This window comes from Aulonocara stuartgranti (assembly GCF_965226115.1).
Source record: "Aulonocara stuartgranti genome assembly, chromosome: 15".
Taxonomy (NCBI): Eukaryota; Metazoa; Chordata; class Actinopteri; order Cichliformes; family Cichlidae; genus Aulonocara; species Aulonocara stuartgranti.
The window spans coordinates 1,561,672-1,568,037 of record NC_138951.1 but is presented as its reverse complement, the minus strand read 5'-3'; the positions used below and the strand labels follow the sequence as shown (position 1 = coordinate 1,568,037).

The 6,366-nt window shown below is 43.7% G+C and overlaps 1 long non-coding RNA gene across 1 annotated transcript; it reads right to left on the bottom strand.

The window, feature by feature from the left end:
• Window positions 1-960: 960 nt before the first annotated feature.
• Window positions 961-3,398, bottom strand: LOC309688946. Its single transcript, XR_014271210.1, has 3 exons — window positions 3,107-3,398; window positions 2,946-3,031; window positions 961-2,874 (listed from the first exon to the last, which is right to left on the bottom strand). It is a non-coding gene; the product is annotated as an uncharacterized lncRNA (long non-coding RNA).
• Between the last annotated feature and the right edge of the window lie 2,968 nt (window positions 3,399-6,366).

Sequence of the window (6,366 nt, the reverse complement as noted above, 5' to 3'; positions counted from 1 at the left end):
CAGCCTGACCTGACAACTGCTGAGAACAAGTAGTGGCCACCAGCTGCATAACACCACCAGGTATCCGCACGGCCCGCGGGCCCTGTACCTTAACGGTACCGACAGGGTCCTCTGGGGCTTGGGCTGCAGACTGGTGACACTGATGTAAGGCCTCCAAAACTGGTCTCGGTGCCTGTGACACAGAAGGAGAATTAAACAAGGAGCCACCGAAAGCCCCAAACAGTTCTTGATAACAGCGGCGGATTACGTTCATTCCTAAGATGCCAGGGACAGAGGGCGTAGCCCCAGGAGGGTCCTTCACTATAAGGATTCCACAAGAGGGCATTTCCTTGCCACACAGGAGTACACTGAGCTCCAAATAGCCAATGTAAGGGATGGCAAGCCCATTGGCAGCCCGAAGCTGTAGCCAATGACATGACTGAAGGCGTTCTTGTCCCCAAGGGGCAAAATGTGCCAAAAAGAAACTTTCTGTGATGGTGGAAACCATGGACCCAGTATCCACCAAACAAGGGACAGTTACCCCACTAATAAGCACATCCATCTTTGGACACGATGAAATTAGCCTGCCAATCCTATCTTTCTGTGAGCCAGTGAACTCCCCACCTGAACTGTGACTCTGCAGCACAGATGGCGTTAGTTTTCCGACTGGGTAGCGGGAAGATGATTGCCAACTGCGGCATAAGGAGGGCCTGAATCAGAACCTGCTCTAGGGCGGCGTGAAGCCCGCTCCCCAGTGCACTCCCTAGCAAAGTGTCCTGGCTGCTGACACCGGCGACAAATCACCGAGCCAGCCCGTGAAGGCCGAACACTTCTTCGGGGGTTCTGTAAAGAAGCCACTGTCTCAGTGAGCCGATTTAACTGCTCTTGTTGGCGCTTTAGGAGTTCCTTTAGCTCACGCCACTCGGACTCGGGTGTACCAACAGGAGCGAACCTAGGGCTAGTGCGCACTCCACACTGAAAACCATATGCCGATGGTTGAGAATAGCCACGGTCGCGAACACCGCCTGAAAACCCTTCTCTTTCCCATCTAATTGCTTCCCCGCGCACCTCTAACAAGGTGGCAGTGGGCACACGGCGAACGTATTGTTTAAGCTCTCTGCGGAGACCACTATCAACAACATGTTCTACAAATTGGTCTCGGAGCAGCACCTCTGCGTTACGCATACCATCAGGTGCACTTTGTTTTACTTGCTCCATCAGAGCCATTAGCGCTAAGGAAAACTCCTGCAAAGTCTCTTCCTCCCGTTGTCTCCTCGAAAAGAAAGCCTGCTGCAGAGTGACATAGGACTGCGCATTGCCATACAGTTCCTTTAAAATGGTCAACACCCGAGCAGGATCCCCTCGCTCTAAATTAGGGCGAAATTTGATCTCCTCCCTTGCTTCTCCCTCTAAATGGTCAAAAATAAAGAAAGCTTGATCAGCAACAGACAGGTGCCGGGCACGCATGCATGCTTGAACCTCTTCGACCCATTCAGCTATATTGATGCCTGTTCTACCATTGAACATGGGACATTTACGGTCCCTAGGCACCACCACCAGACGCTCTGTAACGGCGGCCTGGCTACCAACATTTGGTATGCAACCAGCTGGTACGAAAGAGGACGACGCGGCCCCGCCACCAGACTCGAGCACAGCGCCCCCATCCCGGCGCAATTGCTCATTATCTGCCCTTAACTGCGCTACCAAGTCTCTAAGTTGCTGCAATTCTTCCTCCATAATAAATTTTGACCCAAAAAAAAGAGAAAATTAAATCAGCAAGGTGCTAAAATCCTATTACTCTTCCTTCTACCTGGATACTGCTGTCTTGTCTATAATCACACTCTAAAACAAATAGAGCCTTCAAACAGGTGAACTAGACTCGTTGCAAAAAAATAAAACAATTTACAAAACCAAACATCTACCTCAAACGTGCATTCTGTCGACAACGCCAAGTATGTGACCAAGTGGTCGGCGGGGTTATGCACAAAATAAATAAACTTGACAACGCCACCTAGGGGAATTACACCCCCAGGAAATATATTTAAGAAAAATAAATAAAAGGAATAAAAGAAGACCGCACAGATTCAAGGATGCACACTGAGGCAGGTTGGCTTCCAATATTAAAACAGTTTTATTTATAGAAATAAATAAAATATTATAAATAATATTTTATAAATAAAATATTAAAAGTCAAGATGTAGCGTCATTATTGACAGTGTCCTACAGTAAAAATAAACAATCGTGGAACTTGGACTTACCAGCAGCCGTGGAACCAAAAGAAAATCACACCAAAAGAATCACTGCAGACCACCCAGTGCTGTACAAAAGAAAGTGTGAAAACGACCCACCACCTGAGGTCCCAGGGCCACTGGCTCGTCCTCCTTCACTGAAATAAAACACAGAAAAGTATGTTAAAAGAATAAAAGGACACTGAGCGTCAGGCTCGCTACAAATCATAAAAAGACTAAAACACACTTTAATAACTTTAATAAAAGAAATCACACACACACACACACACACGGGAAAGGCTTATTCCCCACGGGTCAAACTACCACTCGTGCTGGTAATAATTATTCTCAGGCGTAGGCCGGTCTGGCTCCCCACCGGCTGAGACCGGCCACCCAGGCGATTTAGAGTCCCAGCACGACACTCGGGCAGAGAATCACTTCAGCCCGATCACAGAAGTGTGGGTACGAGCAACAGTCCAGGGTAAAATAGAACACCAGGCGAACCCAAAAAAAGGTAAGCCTACTTAATAAAAACAAGATAAGACAAAACAAGACAAGACAGCAGACTCCACCAAGGAGGAGTTCACAACAGCAACTGAGAAGGCAGTCCACTCTTCCAATTTAGGTTGGACAATTTACCATGGAGAGGTGAGTACAGCAGTGAACCCTGAAACAGATAAGTGTAACCTTAAACTCTTATAGCTATGAATGCTAATAAAAGTAGTTCTAACAGCTTACCCCAGGACCGGAGGCACTATACTCTCATTGGTGGAGATACCACGAACACCTCTCTCCGCAATGGCAAAATTAAACAGACTGCTGCGCTACAACAGGCCGGAAAAGGATATTAACACCAATTCCAGTATTCGGAGGGAATCCAAGGTTAAGCGAGAGCATACCTGTAGCTGTCGTATAATCGGCTCTTGCTGATCAGTCCGTCGCAGTACGCCAGCATTTACTGCTGTATCGTACCAGAAGCTCGGGAGGAATTAATCCAACAAGACATCGGCTTAGCTTTATACAGGCTAGCGCCACCCTGCAATCAATGTGCAGGTGGGTTCCCAATTAACCCGATCACCTGATACAAGGAGCGAGTGCAGTGGAAAGAGAGCGAGGGTGGTAGAGCGAGCGAGAGAGAGAGAGAATGAGAGAAGAAAAACAACGGAAGGCGAGTAGCCCATCTGGCTACACAAACACTGATATAGAAACCCACATTTGGCTTTAGTAGGTTACTGGTTACTAAAAGTCGAAGCAACACAGAAAAATGGACAAAGGCATTTTTGCCGTGTAGTGCAGTGAATCCATCTGAACACAAACTCGATCGATTCTGTTGACGTTTTCTCGCTGCAGTAACTTCAGTCATGGAAGCTGCAGTTTAGCATTTATTAGCTTTCAGCAGACTTTAAGCTATGATCTGCTCAGGCCAGGCCACACAGCCTCACAGCAAAACATATGCGGTAACTGATATGCAGCTGTGCTAACTGAACATGGTGCTTGTTCATGTTCCCTCGTCTAAGGTGACTTTACAACATTTAACTGTTTGTGAAAGAAGGAAAAAAAGTAGCTTGCATAGTTTGCAAGTTGGTATTTTGTCTCTTGGGTGAACTCACTGCTGGTCCTGCCCTCAGTCGTTCTCTAACACCCTTATCTCGGTGAGCAACGTGCTCGTGGTAGATGAACAGTAATATGAAAGAAGCATTTTGTTTTCTCAGAGATGCGCTGTGCTGACCGCTGATGTTTAACTCCTTTACATAACACAGCTTTAATTCCAAATATGATGCACAACAGACAATATTCCACTAGTAAATCATAAGATCATCGTTCATGAACATAAAGCATTTTTAGTTGTCATCACCCAAATAATACCTGACGTGATAAAGAGATTGAGAAACGCAGCTCCATGAATAGCTGCTAGCTGTGGTGACTTGGCAGTTTGCTTAAAGAGACCGTATCAGACCTGAGCTCACATCTCGCTAACTACACATACGAGCAGCAGATGTCAGAGTTCTGCCCCATCAACAAAGACACCTTACAGAAACAGTGCAGCACCTAATTTTGCCGTCTGCCCACTAACTTTAAAGTTTTAGCTCCATAGAAACCGACATTCGTAACAGTGGGACTGTAACACTTCTGTCTGGCACCTTTTTCCATCACTGAAAGCAGCACTTATTAAAAAATACAGCTCATACCTCAAACCTCTGATCAGCCTCTAAACTTACTGGTGTCATTTTGAGGCACGATTATAGGGAAGACAGATTTTTATTGATCTACAATACTTCCTCATTTCAGTCAGCTTTTCATGTTAGTCAAACCACAACATGTTTTCAGCGATGTCATCATTGTAGGAAGACACAGCTGATATACCTGTGAGTCCAGTCTTTGGTGATTGTACGCTATTAGAAAGATTAGTAACACCGACTTATTTAGAAAACTGTTTCTCCTCGAAACCAAAAAAGCAAACCGCCTACGGTATCCTTCGAGGTTCAATCCTCGGCCCAGTTCTGTTTAACCCGAATCTGCAGGGCCTCACTCAGCAGGAGGAAATGTCATAAAACTTCATAAAAGAGTGAAAACTAAAAAAAAGAGTAAAAACAAAAGGTTGCTGTCGAGCTGAAAGGCTGCTTCAAAATGAAAAAAGGAAAATTAATAATTGTTTAATTTCAGGTTATTAAGTGTTCAGCAAAATAAATTATCGCAGCACTTTGTTCTGTAGCTTGTTTTGACTGCAGCATTAATGCAATTAATCATGCATTAATTATAGATTTTTACACAGACCTGTAGGGGTTATTAATATTTCCATACATGATATGTTAAGCATATGTTTTAGCCCAGTGATCATTTTGGACTATGTAGATCTGTGTGTATGAAATCATTTCATAGATTTGCCTTGGCTACTGATGGTATTCAAGGCAAGTGATCCTTTCACAAAGCTTAAGCTTTATTGATGAGGAGGCTGTAACCAATCAGGGTGATCTCAGAATAATTTCCTTTGTTGTGAAAACTGTAGTTGAGATTGTGTTTGTTACTTTTTGTCTGTTTTTTCCACAGATTTGCTATTTTTAAAGTAATTCGAGTATTTAACACTGCATTAAAGCTCCTAAAGTGGAAACTGTAATAATCAGTTGATATGACTGAAATATGTTGTTGTTGAAGATCAGTCAGACTTGCTAAGACTACCACGATGCAACAATTAAAGAGATTTTTGTGCAGTAGAGTTATTAATGATATAAAATATGCATTTTGTCAGGGGCTGTGCAAACATCGCATGCTTCTCCCACTGCAGTTGTTCAACTACTTAAATGTTCTCAGCAGTAACTTGCATTAAGGATCAGAGGGCCCTGCTGTGATGCAGCAGCAGTTAAAGTGATGATCGTCTCATAAATGAAATCAAGTCATTTTGGTCTTGATTTTGAATTTAACTAAACACGAAGCAAAAGTAAAAACAACTAAAAACTAAACTGTCTAAATCAGGACACGAACTCCTGCCTCTTTGAGTCGAACATTTTTAACATGTGTTTCAGCTTCAACACGCGTTTATAGACGCGATGCATCGTGTTTTATAAATATCGCTTACAACTACATAGTAATAATAAGAATATACAATTTATAAGCAGTGGTTAATATTCAGTGTTGTCAGTAACATCGGGATCACAGATTTTTTTATAAAGAGCCATTTTGTGTGAAGCCTGCATTAAAAGCCCGGACACTTTTTCGCTCAATGTTGTTTTCTGTTATTTTCAATTTTCAACAAATAAATCTCTGCTGTCACTTCCTCAGCTTTAAGTGAGTTTCTTGCTTAATTAAAAAAGTGCTCTTGGTCAGAACTCATCACAGCAAATTAACTGTACGAGTGTTTTTTTGGTTATATTACAAAGAGCAAAGACGGCGGTGAAGGATTAGTGCTACTGTTCTTTCTCTCCGTGTGTGTGTGTGTGTGTGTGTGTGTGTGTGTGTGTGTGTGTGTGCGTGTGTGTGTGTGTGTGTGTGTGTGTGTGTGTGTGTCTGTGTGTGTGTGTGTGTGTCTGTGTGTGTCCGTGTGTGTGTGTCTGTGTGTGTGTGTCTGTGTGTCTGTGTGCGTGCGTGCGTGTGTGTGTGTGTGTGTGTGTGTGTGTGGGCACATGTAGTTGTGACTGTGGGAATATGAATATGAAAGATGAGA